Source organism: Botryllus schlosseri, chromosome 8, assembly GCF_051294905.1.
Source record: "Botryllus schlosseri isolate E-star chromosome 8, Bs_hap1, whole genome shotgun sequence".
Lineage (NCBI taxonomy): Eukaryota > Metazoa > Chordata > Ascidiacea > Stolidobranchia > Styelidae > Botryllus > Botryllus schlosseri.
In genome coordinates this window covers 26417035-26434370 of record NC_137243.1, presented here as the reverse complement: position 1 = coordinate 26434370, position 17336 = coordinate 26417035, and the positions used below count along the sequence as shown (strand labels likewise).

Below are 17336 nucleotides of genomic sequence, written 5' to 3'. Positions count from 1 at the left end.
TCGCATATCTCAATATTGTTGTAAAGCAGCTCAGAATTTTTCACATATGCATTTGTATGGTCTTCGCTGGAAGCCATTTTGAGCAATGACAAAGTGACTTACATACTCGAGATGATCACCAGGCCTTTCACAGCTGGTTCAGCTTTTCTGGAGAATCAATGAGGATTGTGCGTGTATTATTGTCTCGCTTCATGAATACTTTCCCATTTGCAGTCCAGCAGAAGTCGTACTTCAACGTTTTAGCAGCTTGTCGTGCTTTGGCATATAGGATCCTGCGGAATTTTGTCAGGTTTTCATTGATGTATATATTTTTGTATTCAGGATGTTCCGTGACTTTCCGAAGATCTCCACGCTTCTGGAGAAAAAGTCCCCTGGTCTTTAAGCGGTGGAATTTTGCAATTATCAAAGGTGGACGATCGCTCATAGCTGCATTTTGGGATCGAATCCTGAAGACAGAGTTCAAGTCATCTGATGTTAGTGAGATACCAAGAGCTGCACCAATTTTAGTGACTTCTTCGTCTAATCTTTCATTTTCTTTAACAGGTACGCCATGGAGTTCCAGGGTATCGCTCCGTTGGATTTGGTCGATGTCGTCAATTTGTCTTTCTTTATTTGAGATAGCTTGTTGCAATTTCTTATTTTCCATCTGGAGGATGCAATACTGTGCTTCGAGGTCATTGAATTGTTGTTTTTGGGCTTCGAAGGCAGAACTGATGAAGTCTTGAGATGCCTTGATTTCTTGAAGTTCTTTGTCTCTTTTCTTGTTTTGATCAATAATATAATCAATTTTTGTATCCATCTGTGTGGATTTGGCAATTAGGTCTTTAAAATCACTATCTTTCAATAGCTGTGCCAGTACTTGGCTGACTGCTTCATTGACAACGCTTTTTAGTTCATCTCTCATTTTTTTCATGACACGAGATTCGCTCGCCTCAATCTTGGAGGTAAGCTTCCTTGTGGCATCTTTCAGTTCAGCTTCAGTAGCTGTCATCGTGATATAGAGTCGCAGTTCAGTGTGTAAAATAGATATAAGTATCGATATAGCTTAACATCTTAATACAACCAAATACTCCAATCACCCTTAGTTAATTGACCATCAACTAACTGAATGGTTAGTTTGTAGAAGTCTGGACTCGTGTGATATTCAGAAGTTTGGAATCAAAGGGAAAGGAATTAGTAATTACAACGAATGATTCCACTTGGTAATGACCGGACGCGTTCTGTTGAAAAGGGGCAAGAGGTTGACAAGATATAATCAACCCAATGATTGTCTCGATATCTTTGCATTTATGGGGCGAGTATATCGCGATATAATACCATGGAAACGGGCGATCCGAATGAATTTGAGGCTTATATAGGCTATTTATTTCATGAAATCGTAGAATGGCGTATTTCATCATCGCGGCTTGTTATCCTACAAAAATAATATTCTTTAGATTATATTTTCACCTGATCTCTTGTCGGGTCTTTTACTGTTTTTTTTTTGTCGCCGTAAGAGAAGCGATGCGCGGAAAGAGGACCCCAGATAACCTCCTACGCGGAATCGAAACAGGGGTGCCCGATTAAGAGAACGCGATCTCTATATACTCACTAGCTATTCAACACGACATTGAGGAATACGCGGGCTTTGCGCATAAAAAAATTCTCAAAGGCGTCGACAGCACCGCATTTGTGGGTCTCCGTAGCGCAATGGATAGCGCGCTGGACTCCTAATCCAGAGGTTACGGGTTCGTGTCCCGGCGGGGATGTGATTTAATAGTGCGAACGTTTTGTTCGTATTATTGCTCGATATGATTACGCTTGCGCTCGAAAAATAGGTTTTAAAAATTGATCAGAATCCCTCTCCCAGTGAATAGTACTGCGGTTCGAGTAGTTTTCGCATGAAATATCACGGTTACTTGGTTGGAAATCTAGAGTCGGATCGATCTCGCCACGATAACATGCTATGCCCGCAAACGGGCTAGCGCATGAGCAAAATAATGAGCATATGTTTTCGCGCGCAGTGGCTCAGTTTTAAATAAGTCGGATGGCGCCGAAAACTGACACTATCATCATGTTCATAATGTGTTATTGTTTCTTCTTCGGCTCGAATGTTATCCAACCCTTTGCGTACGGAAAACTGACTGTGAATCTATAAGGACTTCAGCATATATGTTCTCATATAGTATCATGATATGACCTTTCGCTCTAGCCCTTGATATCATGCGTACTTTGAGAATCTAACATGCATAGCCTATATTACAAGTTACGAACGAATAAGAAAATTGCACAATGCGAGTGCTAGAAGTTATATGTTGTTGATCAGACGTCTTCGATGCAGTTCCCTCAGCAAGCTATCACCATAACTACATAAAATAGCGTCCCTGGGTGGGCTCGAACCACCAACCTTTCGGTTAACAGCCGAACGCGCTGACCGATTGCGCCACAGAGACGGCTTTACGTGGCGGTGGTTCTTAAGCTTTTGGTTATGCGGCCCCTTATGAAAGGGATAACTACAGTTGTGTAGTAGGCCTATAACTAGGGCCTCCATAATTTGATATTCGGGAAAGATTTGCAAATCACAATACATATAATATCGGACCAGAATACGGTCAATTCGAAACTTTTTACTGGAATTACCGTTGTGTTGACTGAAAAAGAATCATTTGTATTATTCGACTCCCGGATGACCAACTCGAACGCCATTTTGTATTCATCCTTGATGTCACTGTTATCGAAATCATCATCATCATCATCATCATTGGTTTATTACCAATTTTATCAGTTCAATACACCACAAAAATGCGATACAATGAAAAGACAGGAAGATGTCGAAGCGACAAGGAGTAGTCTATGGAATCTGACACCCACCTTGGCCTAGGCGATGTAAAGAGGAGGCATGCACACTGAATGAAAGTAAAGAAGATAGTATAGAAGAAGAATGCGAAAAGAAATAGGGCGGCATGTCATGGGAAGCGAGATCGATAGGTCAGTCGTGGTCCGGTAATCTTGAGGATGGACTGTATTTATTTAGTAGTAATTGCTTGTATTTCGACTTGAATGTGGACATGCTCGTCGACTGTCGGATGGCCGGCGGGATACTGTTCCACACATCAGGTCCGGCATATTTGATGGAGCGATGATCTTTTCGGTCGATCATGTGATATTTGGACGACGTGGACGCGCGTGTGTTGTACTTGTGCGCTTTTGATTCAGAGGTAAAGAAGTCATTGAAATATTCGGGGCAACGACCGCAGTGAAACTGATACATAAACTTGGCGATTTCTCGTTTCCGCATATCTTCTATGTTTAGGACGCCGAATCTCTTCAGCAGCGACTTATTGGATGGGCAGCCAGGCCCCTTTGGGGCCCTAGCTATGATTCGGAGCACTTTATGCTGTAGTTTCTGCAGTGGCTTGAGTGCAGTTTTACTGGCAGCCCCCCAACAGAGGATGCCATAATGTAACTTCGATTGGATTAAGGATTTAAAGAGTATCAGAAGAACCCATGCTGGCATGAAGCGCCCAAGGCTGTAGAACAGGCCGCACTTCGGTGATAATTTAGTTTCTAGGGACTGGATATGACTCTTCCAGGACATGTTCGAGTCCAGTAAAACTCCTAATTTCGCGTCATTCATGGCCTTTTTTATTTGTGCCTATGCGATAGTGAGGCTCTTAAAGTAATAAAGGAGGCCGAAGTGCCATAAATGTGGAAATTTTCGCGTCATCGGAGGACATTTTCGATTTCTTGAAGAATGAGGACAAACCGTCCTAAATTTGGGCGTATGGTAACATGTAACACAAATCGATAATCATGTCTATGCTAATTAGCGTTTGATCTTTTCGCAAATTTTAACTTGGATTCGATAGAGTAATAGAGCAATCAGGACCGTAACTGCCACACCGTAAAAACCCCAATTGGGTTTAAATTATGAATCGTGATTTCGTGATTATAACACGGTACACCCCTCGACCCCTAGAACAATATTTATTTACATTTATTAGAGAACACACTGTTCATACTTGGAGCCGTAGACGGCTGTTGGGATGCTTTGGTCTGTAGAGCAGGAGTGAGCAAACTATATGTTGGTGAAATTCGTATTAAGAATTTTAACAATACTGCAGCAACTTGATTAAACTTGTTTTATTTTTGTACTATTCATATCGTTTTCCGACTACAATGGCAATTTACACGAAGCCGATATCCTTCATCTTTGATTCCGTAGATGCCGGCGTCTAGATCATCATCCATATTGGTAAATGCTAAGTAGAAATCGAATTACTATACAACGACTCCAATATGCGTTTCCCAATTTATTTCACCGTGAAATTGGTAAGTTATAGTTCTACTACAATATTTTGTTTTTTTCATGTATTGCTGGTGCTATAGCCCCATTTCGAAAGCCTTATATTGTTGGAACATCGCAGAAAATCAAAACGGAAATGACTTAATTCGGATCAGGAGCTGGATTTTCGATTGGCAAATCCATCAACACCATTACTTTCAGTGGCGTATACTCGAAAAAAACTATTCGTTTTTTCTCTGTAGATTTGTGCTCTGTATGTGCACTGTGCAGTGAGGTACAACTCATTCATGACGAGTGGTTTAAAAGCCATCTTAATATGAAAATGCCAAAATGAACTGATTGATGAATGTTTTGGATGTCCCAACATATTTCTACAATGCATTTTGCCACATAGAAATGTGGAGCGTTCGGCATTTGTGAATGAACATGAACAATTTATATAAATCAGCGAATACCTCCCGCTGCATGAAGTTCCGTAGTGTAGTGGTTATCACGTCTGCTTCACACGCAGAAGGTCCTGGGTTCGAGCCCCAGCGGAACTACTTTTTCTAACGTGTTTTTTTTCATGGGGTACGCGAAGCAGTGCTCAACAGAATTTTTTTTTTGCGCTTTGCGTGATTTACCCAGTGGTGGTTAGTAATGAAGTACTTCTACTTTTTGGAAGTACTCGGGTAGTTTTCCCCTACTTCTGCAATTTAGTCAAGTAGATCTGATTTTATCTACTTCTACTTCTACTTTGTAATATTTTGTGATCTACTAACATAGTTTTCGCTATTTTCAGTTTGTCAAGTAGAAGTTGACTAATCCCTCAACACGAAAATAGCCTGAGGAATTTCGGGGCAGTTTTCACGGAGTACCAACATTTTATATTCATAAAAGTCAAGCAAAGCCCAGAAATTTTGTTGGGCTTCGCGCACAGTAGTTATGGAGTGACAAATATGTTTGCACGAAAGTATCAGCGAATATCATTTAGCTGCCGGATTGATTGGTTCCGCTCACACCGCATTGTCGCTCATATCAAATATTTCATCACAGTAAATATGACCCACCTTAACGTTTGAAACTAACGTTTCGCAATCTAGCAATCACTTATCATATCGTAATCTAGCAGCCCATTACGTGTCTTGCTAATCTGGAAAATCCAGCTTTTTCGAACGTTACACCTGTTTTAGCAGATCACCTTTTAAGCTTTATGGACAAAAGACATGAAATATATTTCCACTTTTAACAAGTGGTATTTATATTTCACTGTCAATTGCGATGCGAGTATCATACTTTGAGTTCTAATTACTTTCAGTTCTTTTGTCTGCAGAATATAAATGCTGAAGCATAAAAGCAAGTGTAGTAATGCATCTATTTTCCGAAAATAAAGCTACACTAAATATAACTTTTACGATCCACAATATTTGTTATTAACGTATAATAATCGCGCAAAGTGATGAAACCGTATCCTATACCACTTCTACGTATTGCTCTTCGCCTAAACATGGGGCCTTATAATATAGGGGAGGGCGCCATGTCATGATATTGTCTAAAACGGGGTGTTCTAGTAAACAAAGGGTTATAGTATCGCATTTTCATATCAATACTATAATTTGCCTCCCATGATGCGAAAGAATGCTTATTCTGTCAAGAATTGATACCTCCTGGGATGCATCAATACGAATCAAGCTCTCTGCACCTTCCGCATAGCTCAATTCGCAGCTTATGACAGTCCACGCAAACGAATTAAGACTGTTTTCAAAACTACTTACTTACTTGAGTAGATTTAAAGTCAGTCAAATCTACTTCTACCTCAAGTAGTCTGAGGTGCCTAATTGAAGAAGTACTTCTACTCGTACTTCAGTAGATATTATCGTCGTTACTTTTATTTCTACTTGAGTAGCTTTCTTGACTACTTTGACCGCCTCTGGATTTACCTTATATTCATCGTTAGTGCTCTGTGTAGACTATAGTCCGAATTTCACATTTCATATTTAAGAATTCTCTCATCCACAGTCATAACCTTTCATGCCATCAAACATCCGTTGGGATTGCTAGCATTCTGGTTGTATTTTGTGATATGACGATGAAGGGGCGCGAAACTGTTCACTATCATAAAGGGAGGCGTGCCTTAAAAAGTTTGAGAACCACTGCCATAGAATATGTCAAATCATTTCGAAGCAACATCTTTATATCCCAGTGCATGTTGAGACAATTGCGACGAGGATATATTTTTCATGTCGCATACGGTCACAATATCTTACCTCCAGCAGCTAGATTTCTACTGATTTTACAGTACAACAATTATATTTAAGTCAATAATAAAACGATGCATACTAGGAGTCAGACAACTATAACTCGCGAGCCATGAATGCTATTTTGATGATGGTTTATGGCTCACGGAGGAATTCACGTAAGCAACATGTAAATTGTGCTACTGGGATATAAAAAAATCTAATAAAATATTCTGTATGAATTGCCAAGAAAAAAAAGTTTGGTTCGTTGACTGTCTATGTTAGATTGAATCTTGATAACAAAAATTAAATTTTAGTACCAATTATCAATTTATAATATACTTATTGCCAATACCAAGCACGTGAATGTATTCAGAATATTTCTTGCCTCAACAGATCGGCCGGTTAGCTCAGTTGGTCAGAGCGTCGTGCTAATAACGCGAATGTCGCGGGTTCGAGCCCCGTACTGGCCACCACGTACGCCGCGATAGCTCAGTTGGGAGAGCGTCAGACTGAAGATCTGAAGGTCCCTGGTTCAATCCCGGGTCGCGGCAGTTTTGTCATTGGCAACTAGAAGTCCAGCAATGAAACTAAAACTGGCTTCGGCACGCTGGCCAGCCGAGACTTGTGCCGCATACCGACGAATGATACAGAATGTAAGAAGGCTTCTTCTATGTCAGTGGTCGGAAACCTATGGCTCGCGAGCCATACATGGCTCTTTTGGGTATAAGATATGGATGGTTCTTTGCCAAATATATATTTTTATACTGAATTGATCAATATCGCAGCAACTTGTTAGTACATTTTCATCACAGCCAGATTACTTATTCTCGTGGCAGTATAAACATGTCTTTGAGAGGTAAAGACAATGCCGTCTTCAGGTTTAGGGCTCGAACCCCTCTTTTCAAAATCCTCAAATTTAAGGTAATGTCGCGCCAGTGACCAATATCACTCGCGAATTCGATGAACCCGACTCGAAATCTTGGATTGAACGATAAGTTGATTGATCAAAGAAAATAGCATACATGGGGACGCCAATATGACTACGCAGTTTTCAAATGCATATTATCTTCCTGATCTAACCCGCGAGATGAACTGCTGTGGACGTTTTATTCATAATTACAAACTCGAATTACAAGCACTGTCATAGCTATCCAGTATATCCACGTTCTTGATTGGTAAGTAGCTCTGTAGTACCGGCGGTAAACGTAGGCGTGTAGCCCAACGTTAAGTGCTACAGCCGAATACTTTGAGGATTGGGAATTAGATCAGTATTTAGATTTTCGGTATCAGTGCGACAGTTCGATTCGATTAATATCAGTTATTATAAATTCTAAGCTATTTACGATGAATTAAGTTATCAATGGTGAGGCTTGACCCGTCTGTACCCTACCTCTCGTTTCACGCTGTATTTCCGAACAATAAATATGCAAATTGTATGATTCTGGGAGTAAGATGTTCAAATTCTTGTCATTCATGAACAACAATAGAAAATACCAGTTGCAATTGAAGGTTTCACAGTTTTCGTTCACTCATCCTGACGACAGGTCAGGTGCTGCGTCGCTTGCCTTCCCTGACACTGATGTGTCACAGCTTAATGAGGGTAGGCATATTTACTGCTGTAATGACCATGTTTGGCTCCACCTACGCATGTGATCATGGGTTCTCGCATTTAAAAAAAGCATTACGACGAACCTACGTTATCGTAACTCAAGTATTGCGTGCTGAAATAAGGCAGCCAGCATGATTAGTACGAGATTTTACAGATAAAACGTGGCGCACACGACGAATCCTATGTAGTGAGCTCGAATTGGTGCTACCATGACGTCACGAAATTTCAATTGTGACGTAACAGTTGTTTGACATGTGTGGCTCTTTGAGAGTTAAAATGGAAAAAATATTGCCAATATGGCTCTTCGGACGAAAAAGGTTCCCGACCCCTGTGTGATAATACCACTCTTAGAAGTTCGTCAACTGGAGCTATCCAGAGAAATTAAATATATGAGACAATTTTTATTATGAGAGCAGATGACCCGACTTCTGGGAAGCAGTCAAGTGGGGCTCATTTTTAGTAGCAATCCGCAACAACATTATCAAAACAATGGTTCTGTGCGTGTCACTGGCCTTCCCACCAAACAAACTGGACGTTGAAACGCACAGAGAATCCACAGAGGAGCGTGCAAAGCACGAAGAATTATTATATTTGCAAGAAATCCAACAACTGTCACATACGTTAAACGGCCCGTAGCATTCATCTTGATGATTTACCCGACCTCAAGGTCAAAAAGGTTGAGAACAACTAATACAACTCATTGTAATAATAGTATTACCAGTATTCAATCGGTCAAATATTTAACTGGTATGGCTCGCGAGCGATCAAGATATTTTAATTCGGTCCACTATCGAATGAATTTGACTCCCCTCATTTGAATCGAGCCGAACGGGGTTGGAATATAGTCCAGGGTTGATGCGACTCGTGCAGACTTGTAAAAACCACTGGATTGTCAAAAAGCGAAACTATAACTAAAGTTAGAACTAGGCCTACCCGATTTTTAAAATCCGTAACTAGAACTACACTAAAAAATACTAAATTTTCCAAATCAGCAACTAAAACTTGAAGTACTTGAAAAACCCTTAGTTAATTGACCATCAACTAACTGAATGGTTAGTTTGTAGAAGTCTGGACTCGTGTGATATTCAGAACTTTGGAATCAAAGGGAAAGGAATTAGTAATTACAACGAATGATTCCACTTGGTAATGACAGGACGCGTTCTGTTGAAAAGGGGCAAGAGGTTGACAAGATATAATCAACCCAATGATTGTCTCGATATCTTTGCATTTATGGGGCGAGTATATCGCGATATAATACCATGGAAACGGGCGTACCGAATAATTTGAGGCTTATATAGGCTACTTATTTCATGAAATCGTAGAATGGCGGATTTCATCATCGCGGCTTGTTATCCTACAAAAATAATATTCTTAAGATTATATTTTCACCTGAACAAGACATACACAATGTACAATGGGATAAGACACAATGCGATCATGGAAAACTGAATGGGATAGAACGGTAACTGCGTGGCCTGTCAATCATTTACGGTCGGATGATAGTGAGCATGATGCATGGTCGCGCTAGTTACAAAACCTTGGCAAAGTCGGCAATGAGAAAGTTTCTGTTGTCTTTGCCGATCGGTTGTAGCATTTGACTTTATATCTATATGTTTTGGAGATCTGTATTGGTGCTTATTTACAGCTATCGAAGATTGGAAATGCCTGCAAACAGTTGTGCCGTCCCTGGTTATAATACTGTTGGGAAAATAGTAATTGGGATCTGTGTTTTCATCATTATTATTTTAATTTCATCAGGTACACGGCTTACTCATTTATACAGTGAGCCTATGTCTATTGAAATTATGGCCTCGCACGTTAGTGGCGATGTTTAAGAATGATACGATATTATTCACGAAATCGAACGACAGGCTTCTCTCTGCCAAATTTTTACTTGAGCTCGTGGAAAAGATAATTTATAGGACCTACTGGAATAAAGCCGCCTCAGCCAGAGTCATTAGTGTCTGCCATTATTTCTGAAAGGGAGAGTGATATTTTAGAATATATGGCTGATTTTACTTTTGAGAAAGGCGATTTGAAAACTCAATGACCAGTTAGACCAGGGGTGGGCAAACTACGGTTGCGGCCCGCAACACCGTTTTGTGCGGCCCGCGAGAGTCTCAAGAAACTTGTTCTCGAAGAAGCTAGTTAGTAAATTTCAGATATAAAGGGAATCAAATAATGGAAGCCAGGGTATATGTGGTGATTTGAAGGGAAACCCTTGATCATAAATGATACCGCAGTGTTTCACAATGTTTGCAACTTCAAAATTGGTGGCATAAAGCGTACAATGTAGTTTTAGTGAATCTGGACAAAACACTAGCCTTACAGTAGCCTATATTGTAATTCAGCGCCAATCTGGTATATTTTCAGATGCTAACGATTGATATCTCATTGCAAATATGTGATTGCAGTGTCGTCAAGAAATGTTATTACAAGAAGGACAGTTTGATGGCGATGCCTACCACAGTTAAGGGATACAACAGTAGCTTATATCCCCACCAGTCTTGCGGCATTGTTGACTGCTACTTATATTTAGGCATGCAATACTTCAACGTCTCATCTGTTGAATAAATTATAAACTCCAAACAGTCATGTGTGGTATTGTATATATTTATCAGCCATTTGCTAGATGGTATTCAGTTATGCAGAGCTATCCGGGCACAACTGGAAGTGAGCTGATTAGTGCATGAAAACATCAGCGAGACCAAAGTATGAACCCAGTTAGAATGAAAGATCTCCTCGTCGCCATGACCCTTTAATATCCAGCAAATGGGTTAGGTGACAGTCTTAGAGGTTCTTCATCATCGGATTTTGTGATCTGCTTACACGGTCCGTGGCGTTGTGTGGCTGGGCACGGGCAGTGATCATCTGTGATGCAATAATCTTGACCTGAGTGAAATTGTTTGTCTCTAGCTGCACCTTGATTGCTACTTAGTAACAGTACAGCACAAATATTCCTACATGTAGGGTTACCATATATTTTGAAATCGGGAAGGAGGACACTTTGACCAAATCAGTACGGTTAGTTGATCAATACTGAAAACAGCCGATTTCGCAATTTTTTGCTGTAAAATTTGACGATTTTAATAAAAAATTAAAAAATGGTCATCACTTTCGTTCGACTACCGATTTACGCACTTTTTACTAAAAATTACTGGTGTTGACTAAAAAAAAGGTCGTCACTTCCGCTCGAGCCTCCGTATTAGCTATTAGCGTCATTTATGCCCATTTTATCTCGGACACTGTCATTTATCTTAGCTTTAAAAGCTGTAAAGGAGGACGAATTGCCAAAACGGAGGATATTTAGGCATCCTCGGGGGACATTTTCAAAAACCTGAAAAAGGAGGACGTATGGTAACCCTACCTACATGTCAAGAAAACCTCGTAGGAAATTGACAGACTGACCAAGATATACCTTAAGAGTTAGACTGTGGCGATTACAGCTATATCAATATGGGGTAAAGGGGGAAAATAGTATCAACTTGAATGGTCAGCATCCATGATGATCATCTATTGTGGTCATTGCGGTAATCCTTGGTCTGAATACCAGTACAGTTCTGCAGTGGTATGCGAGAAAATAGAAGTGCCTATCACAATTTTAAATGCAAGAATTCTTCAACTACCTAGCTTTGTGGTGAAATGACTATGAATTACAACACTTTCTTCTTCTTGACAATGGGTCCTTCATAAATATAGTCCAAACAATATTAGTGCTATGCGTGGAGGAGGAACCGGCATTTGAACCTTCAATTTTCTTCGGCAAACCCCATCCTGTAATGATAGGACAAAAGTGATCAGAGTTGGCATAAACTGGTCACATTTTTGATATATATATATATATAGGCCTATATAAATCGGTATAGAATCTATAATACGCTTTAATCATGTAGCCTACAGCATTGCAAAAAGCGTGGGAGCTGTTTGCAATTTATAAGCTTGCATTTGAAAGTAGCTCAAATTTTTTTGTAGTTCATTTATTTGTAGATGCCTGCTGGCCTTAAAATAGTGAATTCAAAACTGACCTATTTTTAGGTTTAATATGACCATTGACCACCTCCCTCCAAATCAAGATATAAAGCTCTCCTTTCTTCTCATATTACAGGCTACCCAGCCACCTTTTAAACAGTGATTGAGCCACAAATCAGCCTTCAACTTGATTATAAATTTGACCTACCTTGAGTATGAGATAGGTCCCTTTTTAATCGTGCAACATAAAGAGTTTTTTATCGCATGCGTTTCTGGACGCTTGCTCTTTCATCGGTGGGGAAGAAAATGATGTGGACTTTCGAGGCAAACTGGGGCAAGGTATCGGTCCCAACTTCAGCCGACGTTTCCCAGAGGCCATAGAAGCACCTGCCGCTATATAATATCTTCTGGCCGGAAATATCGATCACATATTTCGGCTCTTGAAAACACAATAAATGTTCCATAAAATAAACATAGCCTGATGCCAGTAACAAAGTATCAGTCACAGGATTGCATCAAATAAATATGAATATCTAGCTTTGATATCACCGGCACTGGCACTGGCTGAATTACTATTTTTCTCACCAGCGACTAGTATTACAACCAGGGACTGCACAACTGTTTGCAGGCATTTCCAATATTCGATAGCTGTAAATAAGCACCAATACAGATCTGCAAAACATATAAAGATATAAGGTAAAATGCTACAACCGATCGGCAACACCCAACAGAAATCTCTTAATTCCAACTTTGCCAACGTTTTGTGACTAGCGCGACTTTGCTTCATGGTCACTATCATCCGACCGTAAATGATTGACAGGCCACGCAGTTACCGTTCTATCCCATTCAGTTTTCCATGATGCGATGTAATGAACAGATAGAAGGATGCCAAACGACCAGTTGCGGTCTCTTAAAATGGGATCACCCTGGACTTAGTGCCGATGTCACAGTTCCTTTTAGCTCCTAATCTCTAATCCGTAGCTGTTTGTTGCTTTTTCTGAGTGAGATCTCTTGTCGGGTTTTTTACTGTTTTTTTTTTGTCGCCGTAAGAGAAGCGATGCGGGGAAAGAGGACACCAGATAACCTCCTACGCGGAATCGAAACAGGGGTGCCCGATTAAGAGAACGCGATCTTTATATGGTCACTAGCTATTCAACACGACATTGAGGAATACGCGGACTTTGCGTATAAAAAAATTCTCGAAGGCGTCAACAGCACCGCATTTGTGGGTCTCCGTAGCGCAATGGATAGCGCGCTGGACTCCTAACCAAGAGGTTCCGGGTTCGTGTCCCGGCGGGGATGTAATTTAATAGTGCGAACGTTTTGTTCGCATTATTGCTCGATATGATTACGCTTGCGCTCGAAAAATAGGTTTTAAAAATTGATCAGAATCCCTCTCCCAGTGAATAGTACTGAGGCTCAGTAGTTTTCGCATGAAATATCACGGTTACTTGGTTGGAAATCTAGAGTCGGATCGATCTCGCCACGATGACATGCTATGCCCGCAAACGGGCTAGCGCATGAGCAAAATAATGAGCATATGTTTTCGCGCGCAGTGGTTCAGTTCTAAATAAGTCGGATGGCGCCGAAAACTGACACTATCATCATGTTCATGATGTGTTATTGTTTCTTCTTCGGCTCGAATGTTATCCAACCCTTTGCGTACGGAAAACTGACTTTGAATCTATAAGGACTTCAGCATATATGTTCTCATATAGTATCATGATATGACCTTTCGCTCTAGCCCTTGATCCCAGCAAACACAAAACCGTAAAAGAATAATCCGGGATCATCTCGATTAGGTTCTGATTTTCTAAGTGTGGAGGGAATGTCTAAAATACGTAGTAGGGTTGTCTTGTGGTTATATTCAATCAGAATAAATTCCAACTCGGTGTTGTTCCATGGCATGCGTTAGACTTCATTATATCGCGTTGTTAACCTAATAATGCGAGTTTTCTATCGCTTGCGGGTATGTCTAAAAGACGTAGAAAGGATAATGTTTGTGTTACATTCAATAACGATAAATCACTATCCGGTTTTGTTCGATCTCAAGCGGTAGCTTCGTTATATCCATTAGAAAACAATGTTCTACCTTCGTTTTATTGCGTGAGGATGTCACCGGTGTTGAATATTCGTGTTATTGCTCTAAGGCCGAACAGTTTCGTTTTCTTCTGATATATATGATCTTCATTAGATATATATTCGCTCTTTCGGTAATCTCGTATGTTCAACGAGTATGGATAATAGTTTTATTCAGATAATACCTAAATAAGTGAGATGTTGTACGTTTAGGAATATGATTATCGATGCGTGACTTCTAGAATATATCGGCGATTCAAATTTACGCCATCGCGCGTGACAAAGATTTGACTCGCAACCACTGAGCTATATAAACACTGGAGTGCGCTACTCGCGATATTTACGTTGTCACTAGAAACAGTTGCATTGTGGGGGATAGGCTGGACGATTTAGTGCAGGAGCTTATGGAAAAACGTCCAGTTCTAAAATATATTTGATTCGTATTGGGTTTGTAGTATTTTATACGAATGGAGCTTTGAATGAATAATCATCGTAACATTCAGGATTTATTTCAGCCCAATATCTCGTGTTTATATCTGTGTTATCGGTGTATTTCGACATGTCGAAGATATAAGTGGTTTCGACTGTTCGTGGTAAAATAAGGTTGTCTATGTGTCATCGTATGTATTTTTTTGTGGTTATATTCCTGATGTAGATTGCTTTACTCGTTGTATCCAGCATATTTTACGTGTACAGAAATAACCAAGCTGTCAAAAGATGTATAATGCCAGTTCAGTTATCTTTCAGATATATGTATCTATAGGAAGTAAAAGCATCTACGATTGTCAGCTTGAAGTTATTATCGGAGCGTGCCTCGGAATTACCTATCCTGGATTCAAAATCTTCATACTTCAATGGAGCTGATGTGAATGCTATAACTGCCAGCTGTGAATATTGCTGATGGAGAAAATTCAGCATCATGGGACATATCAAAAGGCACTGCTGAAATCAACTGAATGCCATTGTGGTTATTCTACGTATTTATTGGTTCAGCGTATTTAAATAAATCCAAAAAAGAGAAAGTAAAGATATGTCTGCTATGTGTGGCGATGGGGTAGTGATTTCTGTAGAAGTGACTGAATGAGTTCATTGAATGAGAGAAACAAGAAATGCATGGGTCCTTATTCAGATGTAGCTAGAATTGCCCAATTCACAGTGAAATTGGGGCTATGTTGGTTGTAACAGCAATCTGTGCACTTTGGGAGTTCATAATAAATATTAATTTTATCGAATCAAAACGGCACAAGATACAATCTAAACGGCGTACATGTATTTTATCATAATTACACCTATAGCTACACATATACGTGTGTACATGAAGCTTGGCTCGTTTTGCACTTTCATGAAACCAGACATTAGTTTGGATTCAAAACTAACTGGAGATGTGAACTGTACTGCCTCGTCACACGAAATACCGCGCTGTACTGTCTCGTACCAAAATGCTGAACTCTCGTTTTCAGAAACACCAGCTTCGGTTATGAGAAACGAATTTTTCTTTCAAAATAACAACATAAAAAATAAAAACAGAAATAAATTAATTGTTATCGACTTTACGTCGCCTTCGGCGTAATTAACGGTGATCTCAAAGTCAAATGTGGGATAAGTTAGGGCTTAATATCTGCGAACGAGGTATAATAAACGAACCGATTCTGATCTTAGTTCCAATTTAATGGAATTTCTTCTCTTCTTACGCGGCACAGGCACAGTCACATTGAAGGCCACCCCACTACGGGTCCTACGACGACGACGTCGTTTTGGGGCACTGTTCAAGATAAATGAACTAACATATGAGAAATTGTTCACCTGAAGACACATTGATAGAATTACTTGGATTTGATGATCGGGTAAATACGGATTAGTAAAACTAGACACAATGTTCCTGTAGGATATATTTGCCCCTAATGCAGAAAGCATTGCGAAGTGACATGAGGGTCCGTCACATGTCAATGAAGCAACAGTTGCACCCACTTCATTAAGCTTGTTTATGCAAATTCTGACCAAATTTGCTCGTTCCGATCCTGTTAAACCATTAATGAAAAAGTATCCAAGCGGGATCTTCCAGGATGAATTGATACAAACAGCCATAAAAACTAATGCATCTTTAGCAAGAGGCAAAGAATCATCATCCTCACAGTCAGTACCCATGTCTACATATCCTCGGTATCGTTTTCCATCCCAAAAAACCTGTTTGCGGATCGACATTTCATCCATCATTATGGAGCATATTACAGGATTTGCTGATGCCTCTACTTTTCCTCTGATGGCAGAAAAGGCAATACTAGTAAAGCCAGGCTCAGCGGGAAGTTTTCCATGCCAGCGTCTTATCACACTTGGATGGGGAAGAGCAAGTTGAAAATTCCGACGCACAAAATTGTATGCCTTAGTGGAATAATACTGAAGCATCATTGCAAATGATTGCAGTTCCTTAGAGTATTTGACTCCTCTTCCACCAGCTTGTAGCTTCATACGTTGCAAGAGCTCACTTGGTAGACCACTGAATTTTTGTGACATTACCTCCACACACGAATCGCTTATCAAATTGTTCTTCTTAAGAGATGCAATGACCTCATCCAGAGATTTCACTTTTTTTTGCAGACGGTATGTTCTCATTCTGGCTGCAACCAACCTCTTTTTAATTTCTGCGACCCTACGGCGTTGCTGTTGAACGACTTTTCGAGGAGACGTGTGCGCACAGTAGCTGTGGTCGTGAAGAACTACTTCAGGTTCAGCGGTTTGTGCTTCATAATGCCGTTTCTTATCTGGAACTGCAGAAGGTCTCACTCGTCGGTTGTTTGAAGCCTGAAATTTGTGAATTTTATGTTAACTAGGGCTAAAATAAAGGTAAGTAATTGGAACTCAAACTTCATAAATATATAGTCACTGTCTAGTGTCTACCGTACCTTTGGCCTCATATATTTTGGAAAATTCAGAAATCTTGTCGGCACCGCATTCGTCCTTAAACGAATTCTCCCGCCAACACGGTAAATATCACTTTCTGAAAAATGATCAGAACAGATGACCGACGATCTTGCTGGCTCCCAGTCTTTTCTTCTAATACATTCTATCCATCTTTCTTTCAGGGAATCATTGGTAGGAAAGCTGCGTTGTAGAGAACATTGTATCAGTTCACAAGTAATTCTATGATACGAAGCACACCAAATTGACCATTCTTTGT

At 40.1% G+C, this 17336-nt stretch overlaps 1 protein-coding gene and 5 non-coding genes across 6 annotated transcripts in view; 4 read left to right on the top strand and 2 right to left on the bottom strand.

The window, feature by feature from the left end:
• LOC145444665 (BOS complex subunit NOMO1-like) overlaps window positions 1-1069 on the bottom strand; it is a 78283-nt gene extending 77214 nt beyond the window's left edge. The window contains exon 1 of the mRNA XM_080322680.1: window positions 1055-1069. The gene's annotated coding sequence lies outside the window, so the exon portion shown is untranslated. The remainder of the gene's footprint in view (window positions 1-1054) is intronic.
• Window positions 1070-1675: 606 nt separating this feature from the next.
• On the top strand, window positions 1676-1748 carry Trnar-ccu (transfer RNA arginine (anticodon CCU)). Its single transcript has one exon. It is a non-coding gene; the product is annotated as a tRNA-Arg (tRNA).
• A 610-nt stretch (window positions 1749-2358) lies between these two features.
• On the bottom strand, window positions 2359-2432 carry Trnan-guu (transfer RNA asparagine (anticodon GUU)). Its single transcript has one exon. It is a non-coding gene; the product is annotated as a tRNA-Asn (tRNA).
• A 2322-nt stretch (window positions 2433-4754) lies between these two features.
• Window positions 4755-4827, top strand: Trnav-cac (transfer RNA valine (anticodon CAC)). Its single transcript has one exon. It is a non-coding gene; the product is annotated as a tRNA-Val (tRNA).
• Window positions 4828-6982: 2155 nt separating this feature from the next.
• Window positions 6983-7055, top strand: Trnaf-gaa (transfer RNA phenylalanine (anticodon GAA)). Its single transcript has one exon. It is a non-coding gene; the product is annotated as a tRNA-Phe (tRNA).
• A 6256-nt stretch (window positions 7056-13311) lies between these two features.
• Trnar-ccu (transfer RNA arginine (anticodon CCU)) lies at window positions 13312-13384 on the top strand. The gene has a single exon. It is a non-coding gene; the product is annotated as a tRNA-Arg (tRNA).
• The last annotated feature ends 3952 nt before the right edge of the window (window positions 13385-17336 follow it).